Genomic DNA, 15,766 nt, shown 5'->3' with positions numbered 1-15,766 from the left:
CCCCCCCCCCCCCCTTTCTCTGTGCACGTTTCCATCCAGATCAAACAGAAACGAGATGCCCCTGCGACGAATTCTCCTTCCTTATTGTTTGGTTATTTTGCTCCATCGTGCGCGGTAAAGGCCACGTTCGAACCAAATCGGGGCCGCACTAGTTTGGGAGAGAAGCTGCTGAAATCGCCAACAGCGGCATGGCGTGTGGAGTTCACTACAGCACAGCGAGGCCACTTCGTATATGGGCACGTCATTTTTGGGTGTGTGGTACTCGCAACGATTTTCAGTTAACCAGCAGCGGGCGAACAAGGCAGGCTGATTCAGCCCGGAGCCAAATATTGCGACAACAGGACTGCTGTTCATCACGGCAATTGAAAAAATTTCTTAGCTGTCACGCGCAAAGAATGACCCGCCTTTCAGAACAACTGATTCCCATCGTGGACCAACGGGATTCCATCGTGTGCCGTGTGTTATTTCGCGCCTTAATATAGTCAGAATGAATAGACACCAACTTGCCCAACAAGAGGCTCTTTCAATCCAATCGTGCGGACAGGGAGAGAGGAAAGACTAGGACGAAGGAAACTGTTTACATATGGTAAGAAAGTAAATAAATGGCAAGCTGAACGTGCGCCCGGTTACTCCCCCTGTATTTACTTGCTTCTATCTCTCTCTCTCTACACACACACAAAACACACCATGGTTTGCACTTGGCTTTATGAAACCCACACCAGTGCACGTGATCCATTCGGGACGGGGACCCCGGGTTCCCGTCCCAGAGAACACGCCACGGGAGCAGAGGCGGCCCAGTCGTCGTCCCCTCCAATCAAAACAGAAACGAGATGCCTGCGCGATGAGTCCCTAGCACGCGCGGCGGCTACGAGCAAGCTTCGCGGGGCCCGCTTTGGATTCAGGAAGGAATTCGTTGAGTCAACACACACACACACCGAGCAGCAGCACTTCGGACCTGCCCGCCCTCTCTCCCTCCCCTGCTTGGGCTTCGTGGCCGAAACGCTGTCGGCGATCCAAGTCGAGGAGGGAACCGGATTTCTCTTCGCCACTACACCACACGGGTCTCTCGGCCGGCTGAGCAAACCTCCGCGTTTGGTTCACGGTTGCTCTGTGCCGGTCCTTTTAAAACCAACAAACCCCGACGGATCTCTCTCTCTCTCTTTTTCTACGCTACGATCGGACAATTCCGACTTAAGCGCGGAAAACTTTACTCGAAGCCCATAGCAGCGTTTTTGATATGTAGTACCTAGTTTTGAGTAGTGGATATGTTCAGCGAACCAAATACATCACAGCATTAATTGATTTTATTAATGTTTGTTAACTGTGACATCAGCTTTTCCACACCACGCACCGGCTTATTCTCCTCCTTCCACATTGAGGGTGGGGGATAGTGAGCTACGCGTACATACATAAAAATCCTGCTAAGGAACGGCAGTTGCAGCCCTGAAGAAGACAAGTCCTCTTGTCGAAACGTCTGGCTTCAGCGCCATTCCCTGTTCGACCACCGCTAATCAGTTTCACCTCAATAACATGGCACACGTTTTCTGGTACTAATGCACTCTCCATGGTCAGAAGAAATAAAGGTGAACAAGTAGTTCTAAATTTCCCTGATGTTTTGTGGAGCAGTTGAGGCTAAAAAAAAACCTTTCAAAACCGCATTTTCATTCACTTGGGAAAAAGAAACAACAAAAAATTTCACGATTGCTGGAGCAAATGAAGGCCATACTTATCCTTTTTTTTTTTTTTTCAGTTTCGCGGAGAGTCATCAGCGCCGATATGTAAATGTGACGTCACGCATATCGAAGTGTACCCTTGCATTTGTGCCGCGCTTTGGGTCTTTGCTAGCTCCGGAATACAACGTAGTCTCCCTCGGACGATAGACAATCACGCTCGAGTACACACTGACGAAATCGATGAGGTTACTGCGAGGTGTTCTGAGAACTTCATAACGGCGTCCATTTGTCCATTCTTTAGCCGATCAAGCCTCCTCCTCTCAAGGCAAAAGCGGCCGTAGTGACAATGCAGAAGCAGAGAGACGGAAAAGGCCGGGAGGTTAACGATCATTCAGACGCATGTCCGGTTTGCTACACCGCACCGGGGGAGAGGAGGTACAACGAGGGAAAGGAGGAAAGCGAGCACTGGTTGCGCGCACACGTGGAAGCTTCGTTTACTAATCCAGAGAAACTTACGGATCCTTTCAAAAATAATAAGTGCAAAACGAGGCGAATAAAGTAGGAAAAGTGCTTTCAAAAGAGCCGTTCGACAGGGGAGGATTCGAACGAGTTGACGCAAAATGAAGAAAAAAAAAAAAAAAAAAAGGGGGGGGGGGGGGGCAAGGAAAGAAGGAAATTGGCGGCTAGCTGTCGAAAGGGGAAACAAACCGCACATTGCTGAAGGTGGGTGAGCTTTTTCAAGGAAACTCAATTTCCGCCAACCTGCACAGAAGTTTCACTAAAAAGAAAAAAAACGCCAGAGGCCAACAGCTTTATTGCACAACGTGCAGAAAGAGAATCTGAACGGGGGGGAAAGAAAATCGACGTCTGGATGTCGAGCACGCAAGGGTAGGTTAGACGAAAAGTATGGTCAGCATTCTTACATATTCTTATTCTTACAGCATTCTGCAAAGAGGGCAATAGACCACAAGCGACGTATCCGCAAACCATTCACTGGAACACAATTCTACTTCTCGAAACGGCCGTTTCGCTCCATAAGTGCAACGAAACCAGTTTTCGACATCAGTAAACAGTCCGCGAGGAAACCGCGGAAACGCGAGAAAGAAGGCGCTGTTGAGGCCAGACAAATGACGAAACAAGTAACCGAAGTCAAAACAAATACGGATAAACAGCCCATCTCGGCGGCTGAGACAGGAAGGAAAGCGAGCAGACGAAGAAAATACGGAAATCGTCTGCTGCTGCTCCTTCCGAAAGTTTACGGGGCAGCCGCGAAAGCGGGTAACAAGAACTCGTCTGAAATATGGTTAAACAACCTGTCGCACACCGCACGGCAACGCAAAAAGGGACGCAAGCAGATGAGAAACAGAAACAAAAAATCGTCTGCTTCTTCCAGAAGTTTAGACGGAGTAGCAGAAGTTCAAAGTACGGATAAACAACCTGTCCCGCGCGGTACGCCGGTAACAGACGAAGCAGACGACAAAGAAACAAGAGCCATTTTCTTTTTTTCTTATCTTTTTTTTTTTTTTTCGGGGGTCCACACGGGAGTCGCGGCGGACGCAGCACGTTTCGCGCCTAGGCGAGCCGGCTTCCACGCCGCGAAGTAGTCGAAGCCTCGAAACGAGCGTCGGCATTTTTCACGCAGCGCCGAGACGGGTCCGGCACTCCCCTCACAGGCATCGAACGGCCTTGGCTAACCTCGCGGCAATCGGGCAAGGACGCCACCACCACCACCACCACTTAACAAGCAAGCAAGCACCATACAACGAACGCGCGCTCAAGAAGTGGAGAAAGAAACGCCGCCGCACAGAACTTCGCGGCGTTCACTACTTGGCTCAGGCTGGTTTTTGAAAACCATTCCGACTTACCCAGGAGTTTGCGTGGCATCTAAAAATCCCGACGCGGCACAGCCGACGTCTTTGCAGCAGCAGCGGCGGCGAAGCGTTCAAGAGGAAGGTAATCCGATTCGGCGCCGACGTTCGCTTCGGCAGAGCATCGCGCCACTGCGCGAAGCTTTGGTCGTCGTGCGGCCCGGTCTGTCGTGACGGCGGCGGCGTGTTCGCGAGGCGAGCTGCTGCTGCTGCTGATCCAAGCTGCTACGGCAACACCGACGCCGAGGAACGGACCGCATGGACGACGCCGATCACCAACACACACACACGCACCAAAGCACCGAATCACACAACGTCGGATCCAGGCAGCTTCGAACCACGGAGTCACAGTGAACAAAACACACGGTGCTAACCAGGGCGGCTCGAGCTGGCCAGCCCCCACGGCCAATCCTTGGGAGCCGCGGCGCTTTGAAAACGCGGAATGCGAAGCGATAAAAAGAAACAAGGCACGTTCCCCGCACTGCCGCGCCACCACCAAGCCAGCCGAGAAGGGACTATGCGCTGCTGCTGCAACGCCGCGAACTTGCAGGCAGCCAGTCGGAGGAGAACGCACGCCGCTCAAGCCCAGCGAAGAGAGATACGGTAGAGAAATCAAAATGCACATAAAAGTGGGCGAGCGGCAAACACGCGGGAGCAAGCGCGCAGCACCTGGTGGCCAATGGGTCAGTCAGGAAGCGGATACCGTGGCGCCACCTGGTTGACGCGCGCTCATTCAATGTCGTTTCACAGCACCTCCGCGAGGTGGCTCGCACGAACGAGTTGCATTTTTACGATAGAAACTCTTTTATGATTTTACTTCGCTTCTGTTCCATTATAATTTGTAGCGCGTGCGTTCGTGCGAGAGAGTGCGCACGACGACGAATGAGCGAAACGAGAATTGTACTGTCAGTTGCGTTCTAAACAGCATACGTGACTCTACGTAGAGTGCAGATCGCTTACGGCTGAATCACGTCCGCAGGCTTTGCAGCCTTGCTATGAAAACGTTTGCTTCTACCAAATAGCAGACACCTCCACGTTTTAACTTGTGATTAATATCACACATTAGGCATTGAACCAGCTGAATTTTTCCAGCACATTTCACGTCGCGAACGACTGCAGGCCGGTTCGTTTCAACGGTGTACGAGTGGTTTAAGTACTCGCCATTTGCTTCCCCGTTTTGTTTTACTCCTTCCAAATTTAGCGAGTGCTTGCAGGCTTGTGGTCGTCTGCTTCGAGTTTTTAGTGCCGGCTTGAACGCCGTCTGCTCATTGGCTTGGCTTTGACAACGTGTCATCTGCTTCTTTCTGCTTTAATGCCGGCTTGAACGTCGTCTGTTCAAACTTCATTGGCTTGGCTTCGACAACGAGAGCGCCTGGAGACGAACAGAAGACTAAAAGACCGGCCTCGAAACGGTCGTCATTTATCGCGGTGCTATGGAAGCCGGCACTCAGTCAAAAGCGCAAGCTCTGTTGGTTACGCCTGGGGCGCCCGTCGAGAAAATGCCAAACTAAAGAACTAAAGAGGAGTAAACCAGCGCAACGCTCCTGGTTTCGATTTCAGTTTGGCCTCGGGGGTGTTTTATGAGGTCGTGAAGGCAGGAGCGCGTCGTTGTAAATCGCGAAGAAAAAGAAAAAGGCGGTAAACGAACGCTTTCCCCTGAAGCGTCCTCCAGACGCGCTGTGCGCAGAGTAAATGCGCAAGTGCACACAAAGCAGGCTGTAGCGCTCATGTTCGGCGGGGACTTCGCTGAAGAACGCCTGAAATTACCTGCGCTTCCGAAAGCGTTAAAGACAGGAGTTAAACTCTGAAGTCCCGTTAAAAACACACACGCATGGCAAAAGAAAATCCACAACGTGTCAGTACGAATGTATGAGGTGCTCTGAACGAATAACCTCCTGCGCTGAACTTGGAGCGAAAAAAGACCCATTCGCCGGCAAAGCGTATGAGTCAGCACCAAGTAGCAAAGACAGTAAATTTTTGAAGCGTTCAGGTGATCCCCAAACCCGTTTTTTTTTAAAAAAAAAGCTCTTCAGCAGCTCATCGAACAAGACGACGTAAAAAAAAAGAAAGAAATTATTGCCGCCACTTTAATGCAGCTGCCACACCTTTGTTTCAAGATGTGCGATACATGATAGCAGAATTCCCCAACACGCTGACAACAGCCACGACGCACGTATCAGACATCCGTCGCAGGAAAACAAGCTGGACAAAGAGCAAAAGGCAATCGCGATAGAGATACCGAAAGCTGGCGATGCGCCGAGGAAATTAGTCATGGGTGGCAAGCAGTAAACAGGACGTGCACACCTCCCCTCTAAGTGTTTTACTTCCTGTAAAGATTACGCCAATTCAATATAGGGCTCTTGACAAGCATACTTCTGCGCACACGAAGTATACGTGACTGTCGTCTGCCTAAACGTAATCTGTAGTTGTCGGGAGCAGAAATAGCAAGCATACTGCGAGGTGAAACACAAACCTGATAATGCTTCCAATCGCTTACACTTGCGCTACTACCAACGCTCACTATATATATATATATATATATATATATATATATATATATATATATATATATATATATATGTGTGTGTGTGTGTGTGTGTGTGTGTGTGTGTGTGTGTGTGTGTGTGTGTGTGTGTGTGTGTGTGTGTGTTCACCCCACGGCTTCCCTCTAGAGAACGAGAAGCAAATGAAACCTTCCTTCAGGCGAAAACTCCTTATCGAGCAGAAAATGGGCGCTATCATGAAGACATCTCAGCAGGCAACGCATTAACGGTCCAACAATAGCCCCTTTCCCGCGCTCGATCCGCTTTCCAATCATGACGGGCTCGCTTTCCCAACCAGCGTCTTAAACGCACCATCTCCCGACACGACGTCCCGTTACACCGGCCGCTTCGCACACGTCGCGGACGATGTCTACAAGAGATACAAGCAGACGAAACGCGCAAACCAAAGTGCAAAGCAGACGAAACAACAAGCAAGTATTCGCACAGCCTGAGGAAAAATAAAGGGCCATCCCTCCGCACCATGCACGTATAGCGGACGAAACTCGCAGACGAAACTGTATAGCAGACGGAACGCGAAAAGACAGTTCGTGTCGTCCAGAAGAAACTAAGCGCCCGAGCAGGTTACTCAGAGGGTAACACCGCAACAAAGATGATAGCACCCCCCCCCCCCCCTATTTAGTCCGCCGCCTAAATCGATAGCACGCGAAAGTGCAGCACTTACACGCTCGATATACCTTGCAGCTAAGCTTTGAAAAGGGCGTAGCAATAGAAGCAAGCTGCGTAGCGTATGACACACACACACACACACACACACACACACACACACACACACACACACACACACACACACACACACACACACACACACACACACACACACACACACACACACACACACACACACACACACACACACACACACACACACACACACACACACACACACACACACACACACACACACACACACACACACACACACACACACACACACACACACACACACACACACACACACACACAAAGTGTGCATCGGGCAGACTGAATTGAAGAAGCAAGGACGGAGAATGGGGGCTCGAAATAGGGGAGCTCTCAGTGAGCTACGATGAGGCATTAACGCCTCGCACGACCACCGACGCCCGCCTTAGCTGTCCGACTACCAGTCAATCAACCGTCAACAACACAAAGCGGCGAGGAAGGAGTCATTTGGTTAAAACAGTACAGCGTAGCCGAAACTACACAGCTGGCGTCGCCTAATCGGAAGGCTGAATTCAAGCACCTGTTCCTTGACCCGTGAGTTGCTGGCATCTGCGCAGCTTGTTAGTCACGTTAATGAACAGCGATAGTCACGCAGCTTATCAATCCAGAGCTTTTGTTAAGTACAGCGCGAGTGAAGTTCCAGGAAGTGTTCAAGCCGGCTCCAAAACATGCATAACGCCACACACTGCACGGTTTTCAGTGAAGCAAGACTCGAAACCAAGAACAGAGAGAGAACCGCCCAAAACGCGAGGGCGAGATGGGCTTGGCCGAGATCAAAGTTCAAGTCCCTAAAGAACAAGAAACTATAAAGAGTGAAGAAACAATCGCGCGCGCGCACGCGGGTGGGCGGGAAGCACGGTCGCAATTGAAACAGAGAAAGAAACAATAAGAGAAAACTTTTTTTTTTTTTTTTTCACACGACGAGAGGCGGGCGAACAGTTTTAACGGCGAAGGTGAACGTACGTTGCCTCCCGCAGCTCCGCCCAGCCGCTATAACTCTTCGGGCAAGGTATAAAAAAGAACCGAGAGTCTTCGTCGTCGTCTTCCTCACCTCGATGCTCGCTCGCACGTATAGGTGGCGCTGCGTGGTGACCCAGATTCGACGCGCGGTTATACCGCCAGGGGTCTCCTGTATATCTATCTACCCAGCGCTTCTTCTTCGTAATGTGGCCATTTATTTGCGGGCGCGCGCGCAACTTCATGCATGTAGCCGTGGCGGTTTTGTGCGGACGCGCGCGGAGTCGCTTGGTGTAATCGCCGAGCGCGGCGGTCCGGATTTTTAATCGCACATTCGCTCCTTACAAGTACCCGATCAGGCTATACAACGAAACCACAGCCCCGAATCGTCTTTCCAATAAGGAAGGGGGAAAATAATGAGACGAAAAGGCTCCGTTTTCATTAAGAGGTTGCATTAACGACCTGGTGATATAGGCTTAGCAGCAACTCATACATATAGATAACATCCACTGCAACGGGATGTATAGTGCCGCAACAAGAGAAGAAACCGATGCTCTCTTTCTTTTTCTAACTAAAAAATATAAGATAAAATCAGAACACACGTGACAAAAAAGGGACCACGAAAGGAACCTATAATTCAGTACAATGTAACTAAACTAGAGATAAAGTAAATTACGTAAGATACTAACATAAGACAACTTAAGGCACTAACATAACATAAGTAATGCCCTGAAGAATTCAAATCCCCTTGTCGAAACGTTGGGCGGGGGGAGGTATTCTGTAAGTGTTCGCCTAGTGGGCATGTCCATTTCATCTGCTGCTGAAGTTGTGATTGGCTGGGCTGGGGTACACGTCAGAAGGAGACAGGGGCATTCAGCCAATCATCACTTGAGCAGCAGACGAAATGAACATGTCCACTAGGTGGACACTTACAGAATAGCCCCCTGCTCTCTACTTGTTTGCCCATTACTGCTAAAGTTAGTAACTCGCCGCAACATGTGCTGTTGGCTTCTCAGTAATGTGCAGCTATAGTACCTGTAAAGTTCGTTATGTAAAGTTCGTTCGATAAAACTCGAATTATGTTTCGAAATGAAATTTTCATAACGCGATTCCCTAACTACGCGTGATAACACGACATACGTCATCACAATACGTCATGAAGCTTCATCACATAAGCAGCCAGCCACACAATAGAAAAACGTTGCAACGACGTGGGAAAGTGCGATTGTCACGTATCGCTTTAGTATATAGCTGCCACCTAAAGGACACCAATAAAACAGTAAGCACATATGCGTTTTTAATCCACTTAAATAAATTTAATCGATTGTATTATGCAGTCATGGACCAGCTCAAATATTATATCCTGTGTAAGTTATTTCACTTTTTTTCCAAAACGTTCCGTTTCATTGCCTCTGTACGTGTAAATTTCGTTATGTCACTTAATTATCGATATTGTATTTTGTTTTCAATAACTATTTCTACGCATCATCATACATCTCAGTGCGTTCGTTTATTTGTACGCATTCAATTCTTTGTCAGCTGACCTTGTGCATAATGCTCATTTTTCTGTAACCGACAAGCAATGGTCCCGTTGCAGTCTCACATTGGGATCCTCGTAATATACGTATATCAAATTAGTCCCACAGAGTGTCGCTTATTAGACGGCAGACCATTCTCGGAAGCAATGATGGTGGGACCTTGGCCGAAGAGCTCTATAGCGTTAGACAAGGCTACCAAAGCGCTAATGTGCTTCTTCGAGTGGGCTAAATTATACACGAGTGCTTGTCAATATACGTGAGTGAACATAGTTCATCTGCAGGTGCGAACACACTGACTCTCCTTGTATCCTTATTAACTCTATTTCCCCTTTCCCAACTGTAGGGTAGCAAACCGGGCGTGACCTTGGTTAACGTACCTCTTTTCCTGCTTTATATATATATATATATATATATATATATATATATATATATATATATATATATATATATACCATCAGAAGCCAACAAACAATGACACTAATAACAGCATAGGCGAACTTATCTGCAGTTCTTAATTTCGGCATTTATAAAATACTGCGGACGTTGCACAGGTCCAAATAGAGTGGATGCAAAAGCACTTGAATAGACACGAGAAAAAGTAGCGCATGCTAATCACTAGTATGTTCAATTTGGTAACTATATAACGCATTGTATCTTAGATGAATGAATAATAATACTAATAATAATAACAATAATAATAAAATGAAATAGAAGCAAGGCCAGGGGGAATTTTTCCGATCCACGTGCCGGATAGGACGTAGGAATTCGGGGCGCACACGCTCAACTCATGCACCGCTGAAAGCGATCACTTAGCGGCCGCCTCCACGCCGTTCGATTACCGATATGCCGGGCAGTAAATCTCGCGCGTGACCACTTTTACACGGTAGCGCCCTGCGATGTGCCGCAGCCATATATTTCTTACCGTGGGATATCTACACGCACGGCAGCGTTATGCGAGCAGCACGTGAGCCGCGTTTGATAGCACATATATCCATATCGCGCGTCATCGAACATTTTCTATTTTTTTTTCCCCGAGGTACCGTACGCAATAGGTTATTGGCATGGCCGATGCAAAGGCCGCTCAAAACAACGCTGAAACGCCAAGGCAGTTCACGCACGTGGCAGGCGATCTGTATCGAGGGCAGCTTGCCGGTCAACGGACTCCGCAGGAATTATTTGATTGAGGGGGGGTCACTGACAGAGCCTACAGAGTGCAATACCCACGCTTTAAGCAATTTTGGGTCCCCTGCAACACATCGAGCCGTTTTGCTGCACTACAGGCATAAAATATAAACGTAGCAAAACTGCTGCGTACAGGAGCGTTCCGCTGTGCGGGCTTCTGCTGCAATAGTTTTATTAAGGCGAAAACCTTAGGTGTCTATGTTGGCGGTGACCTTGCGGTGACCTTGGCGAAACTGTGTCGCGACGAAAAATGGCCGACGCCGCAGAGAGTAAAAAAAAAAAAAAAACAAGTCTAAAAATGCTCGGATTGGCGTCACTTTAATCAGGGAGGTTCCTGTAAACAACGTTAAATTAGTGGCTTTGAAAAAAAGTAAATTTGGTAAATTTCGGTCTGGGCCATCGGAATTTGTTAGCAGCAGTTGCCTGTCGAACCTGCAAACTCAGACAGCCTGCCCATCAACGCCGCTGTGCTTCAGCGCTCCTCTCGCTTTGTAGTATTCTCCGCTTACAGGCAGTAGATATCTTTTGCGCATAAGCTTTAGCTCGGGCCTAGCTAACTCCGATGCCGCCTATTCAGAACACATGTAAAACGGAGAAATAATTATATGAGCTCCACCGGTGGGCCAATTTGAATGAAACTATGTTGCATTTGAGAAGTAAGTTTAAATTCTAGCGACTGTAGCAAGCACGGTGTTGATTTAGGGCATGGGATTCTTTACGAACATTGCCGATCAATCAGCAAAGTTTAAGAAGAATCGAAGCACAAAGTTTACAAATCCATAACTCTGCACCAAAAACAAATATGGCACTCCTGTAAATTGCACCCGTTAGAGCTTCTAAAGCGTACAAATTTGATATACAATTTTTAGCTTAAATGACTTTGCTACAATGTTTACGAGGATTGTGCAGAAGGCCCACTCACATATTAGTAGCGTGCTTCAGATGGATGTATAATAAATCCATTTTATCCGCTTTATATATGTTATCACGTGCAGTTGTCAGAATTGTGATATAATTTTCCTTGCCACGTTACAAAGTTGTCAACTTGATAGTATCTTCTGCTGAAATTTTATATATTTCTTTCTTTTTTTCATTTGACGGCCTAGACAAAAAAGAAAAAAGATCCGCTTGCTATGGTCGTTAGATCTTAATTTTTTTCCTTTAAATGGAACAAACCTCATCAAAATCGGCGCAGTGGTTGCTGAGAAAAAACGATTTCTCCGTTCCCACATATTTAAGCAGGAGCAGCCCTCGAGCCTTAAAGCTTCCTCTAACGCCATTAACTAAATACTCTGCTAGAAGAAAACACACAGCTGGTGGACCCGCTTTAACAACATCTCAAAAAAATTTACACGGTTCCTACAAAAAAAAAAAGCCCCATTCATCACTGCAATCAGTCACCGAAATTTCGCCACAGGGGTATAGCACCACTTAACAGAGCGCCGCATATGAGGACCTCGAGAAAAAAGGAGTTCTGTCAGAAAAAATCGCGCCCCGCGGGTACCAGCTGCGGTGGGCGAAAAGAAGAGTCGCGCGTGGAAGAAGACTTCGTGACAAACGACACTCGCGCACCCTAACGGCGGCATCAGCAGCAGAAACATCCGGGACAGGGAATAACGGACAGAAGAGCGCTCATCGATTTATGCCTAGCTCCCTTATTCCCTCGGCCCTTCGCTCGCTTCCCACCTTTTCTCTTCTTTGTCCTCCTCTCCCCTCCGCGACACACGCTCCCCCTCATCCCCAAATCTCATATAGGATGCACCTCTCCCTCCCTCCCGCTTTTTCCCAACACTCCCGCGCCCAAGGGCCGCTACGGCGCTTGATGAACACCGGCGCATTACCGAGCCGGGCACGCGAGGCAGATCTGCAGGCCTCCCGGTCGAAACCGTCGCTATGTCCTCTCTCGACCCTCCTCCCCCCATCGTCGTGGCGTGCTTCATTCGTTTACATTCCAAGCTGTCGTATCCTGATGCGTTATTCTTCGCATTGCATTACAGGCATGCGTCCGCGATATTTAGCCCTCGGTATGCTCCTTTTTGCCGCTCTGTCGGCCGACAACGAGCGTCCCCCACGGAACAGTGAAATGATCAGGTATGCACACGCCTAACACTACAGGAGGCGTTGTTGGGAGGGGGGTCTGATGATTTCCTTAATGGAACTTGAATGAATGAATGAATGAATGAATGAATGAATGAATGAATGAATGAATGAATGAATGAATGAATGAATGAATTATGGGGTTTTACGTGCCCAAACCACGATTTGATTATGAGGCACGCCGTAGTGGGGGACTCCGGAAATTTGGACCACCTGCGGTTCTTTAACGTGCACCTAAATCTAAGTACACGGGTGTTTTCGCATTTCTCCCCCATTGAAATGCGGCCGCCGTGGCCGGGACGTAATGGAACTTGATCGGCGTTAACGGAACAACGCGTTCTGTATCTTCATTTATGTATTGTACACTTAGTAATAAGTCATTATTATTGTAAGTCATTATTATTGTTTTCAAGAAAGGCCAAAGCCCGCAACGTTGTGTCTGTTCGTCCCTGCCTGTATACTTATTGTACCACTCGCTGCAAACTTATACACAGTTTTATCAATATAGCATGATCATCTTAGCGTTACCGTGTCCGGTACCGGCTGCCACAAGCGCGGACTTTACCGGACGGCTCCCGTCGGTTACCGTGATGAAACTAAACGACAGCTGACCTTATCGTTTCTTTTTTGCTGTCGCAACGGAGGAGAAGTAACACGGGCGAATTATTATACCCTTGTTACACGGGCACTTGCAACGGCCGTTAACGCAAACGGCAGTTGAACGCGGTAACGGCCGTGGGAACGGAACCGTGGTGGCTGCGCTCACACGGCACTTTCCATGTTCACTCGGTTCACTTCCGTTTGGACGATTTATCCCGTGACTCTTGAAATTGTTACCTCGCCAAATCGAAAAAAGAAATTGTTTCTGTAATTATTTTCTGCGCAACATGCTGTACAATGTGTTTTTTGAACTGTGACGGGCGCAGCGTGCCCACATCCCTCACTTGCGAGCTGGTTGAACAGCGCCGTCATCCTTGCGTATACACGGGCGCATTGTGTTTCTGAGCCCCCAGTTGGGCAAGGTGGTCCTGCTATATAAGTTAATGAGTAAATGCGTCAGCGACGCTGTCCAGGCAAAGCGTTCTTGCGCCGGCGCGCTCGCCTACAGCGGGGACACGTTGCTGCTGGGGGCTGCCATCGCGCGTATTTCACGACGGAACGGACGGAAACGGCGGCGGAACGGACACCGGCGAGCTCCGTTGGTGTCGATCGCCGTTGGGTTTCCGACGGCGCTCGCGCTGCCATGTAACACCTCCTAACGGCCGTTAAGGCCAACTACCGTTTTCCTTCACGGCCGTTAAAGTACCCAAGCGGGCACTTTAACGCAGTCAGGGTATATTACGCAGTCACGGTAACCGTCGAGAATCGTCCGGTGACTTCGCGCATGCGCATTCCGAGGCAGTCGGCAACGATAAGACGGTAACCTTACGCTAAATCGCTTTCTTTCCGTGGCTAAGTCACTGCTGAGGGTCACAGCGGATCAGAAGCAAACGGCTGCGCTGTCACCAAGGAAAGAGCGTACGCGATTCGTCTCGGTTTGCTTGCAATGAGAACAAGTTTCCTCTGCGAGCGGTTAGGTCGAATTAACGCCTAGCACGCCTATACGAATATTTTTTCACACTTCAATTTAAGCTGTTATATACCTTGATTTCGGCAAATGCGGCCCGAAGAAGCTCGTGCTATAGCAGTGCTACCACGCACGCCAGATGATTTCGAGGAAGTATTGGCGTGCTGTACACGATTGAGGCACTTACTTTCACTCCTCAATACAGTATACGCATCTGACGCAAAAATGCACGAAATACCAAATCAGGGTATACGACAAGTTACGGAACACAGGCTACGTATAGCTCCACGCTTTGGCGTATACGTCTCAACACAGAGGCACGAAAGAGGAGACTGCGTGCAAAGCCCCTTCGTGTCGTAACGCCCGCGTTTATGCCTGTATTGAGGAACCGTGCGAGCACTTTCCAAATAGGGCACTCGCAACACCGCTCAGCAATTTTGGTAACGCTGAGGAAGGCTTCACTCTCGGTTAAGGCTCTATAGGAATTCGCTCTCACAAATCTCATAAGGCCAGCGCTTTACGATCAACAATGTCGGACACTCGCCCGGACTACGGCGCTTGCCTGAACCGCATGCACTTAACGGCTGCGTGAACACGGGGTTGGGAAACCGTAAACGCTTCGCGTGAGCATTCACTTAAGCCCAGCATTCTCTCAAATCCCAGCTCTGTTCCCTATACGCAACGGCAGCGTAGGAGGTCGTCGAGGCGAAAGATTAATTTCCCAGAAAGTTCCTGCAGAGTCTTAAAGCGTGCTCGGAGTCCTGCTGAGACGTCGCGATACCGTATACACAGTCGTAGACAACTTTCTGTGGCAACGAAGTCAAAGCTACTGCGGGAAAGGTTGCACGGCGTGACAGCGCTGCTGAAAATAGTTCCAGAGTCTCATTCGCGTTTGTATATAAGCTCGGGAACAGGAAGCAAGCATCCCATTTACTAGAGCACCTATCTTCAAATAAAGGCCCAACATGAAACATTCAGTGTTAAATTTGAATTTGATAAGTGGCTCGCGCATCTTACACTTATGTAGGTGGCAAAGCTGTACGCAAATGTTAATTTAGGACTAGTAAATGAACAAACAAAACTCATTTCACACGCAGTATTTATGGCAAATTTTCACTTTACATCATACAAGAACCAACTGCGTTAAATTTTCAGTTTCTTTCTTTCTTTCTTTCTTTCTTTCTTTCTTTCTTTCTTTCTTTCTTTCTTTCTTTCTTTCTTTCTTTCTTTCTTTCTTTCTTTCTTTCTTTCCTTGTGTTCACAGTTATTCTTCACACTGTAGCATTGCACGTACTCCCGTCGACAGCCTAAACATTTTTCGGGAGGAGCAGCTTACAGCAAAAATAAGCACGGAGCCTCACGCACTTTTCCTTACAGCCGCAACTAGAGGACAGGACAACCAGTCGAATCCACTTTCTGCAAGAGCAGCGTCTATATAGCCACGGAGTGAAATATTGCAGAAAGCGCCAGTCTTCGGGAAGGGGGAGGGGGGGCTGTTGCCAAGAGCGAGTGAGCGAGTTTCCTCAGAGCGCGAGCTCTTCTTCACGGAACGTGCTAAGCAGGCTGGAGGCCATCCTTGAAACAACGTCCTTGACGAGGAGAAACAAAATCGGGTTAAGCA

At 48.5% G+C, this 15,766-nt stretch overlaps 1 protein-coding gene across 2 annotated transcripts in view; it reads right to left on the bottom strand.

The window, feature by feature from the left end:
* Window positions 1-15,766, bottom strand: part of LOC119452904 (caskin-2) — a 341,285-nt gene that overhangs the window by 202,657 nt on the left and 122,862 nt on the right. Inside the window, exon 1 of one of the 2 annotated variants that reach the window (XM_049667374.1) lies at window positions 3,539-4,144. The exons of the other annotated variant lie outside the window; for it this stretch is intronic. The gene's annotated coding sequence lies outside the window, so the exon portion shown is untranslated. Of the gene's footprint in view, window positions 1-3,538; window positions 4,145-15,766 lie in introns of those variants that run through there. 2 annotated transcript variants of the gene reach the window in all.

The sequence above is a fragment of the Dermacentor silvarum genome, chromosome 5, assembly GCF_013339745.2.
Source record: "Dermacentor silvarum isolate Dsil-2018 chromosome 5, BIME_Dsil_1.4, whole genome shotgun sequence".
NCBI lineage: Eukaryota > Metazoa > Arthropoda > Arachnida > Ixodida > Ixodidae > Dermacentor > Dermacentor silvarum.
This window is presented reverse-complemented; position numbering and strand designations above follow the sequence as displayed.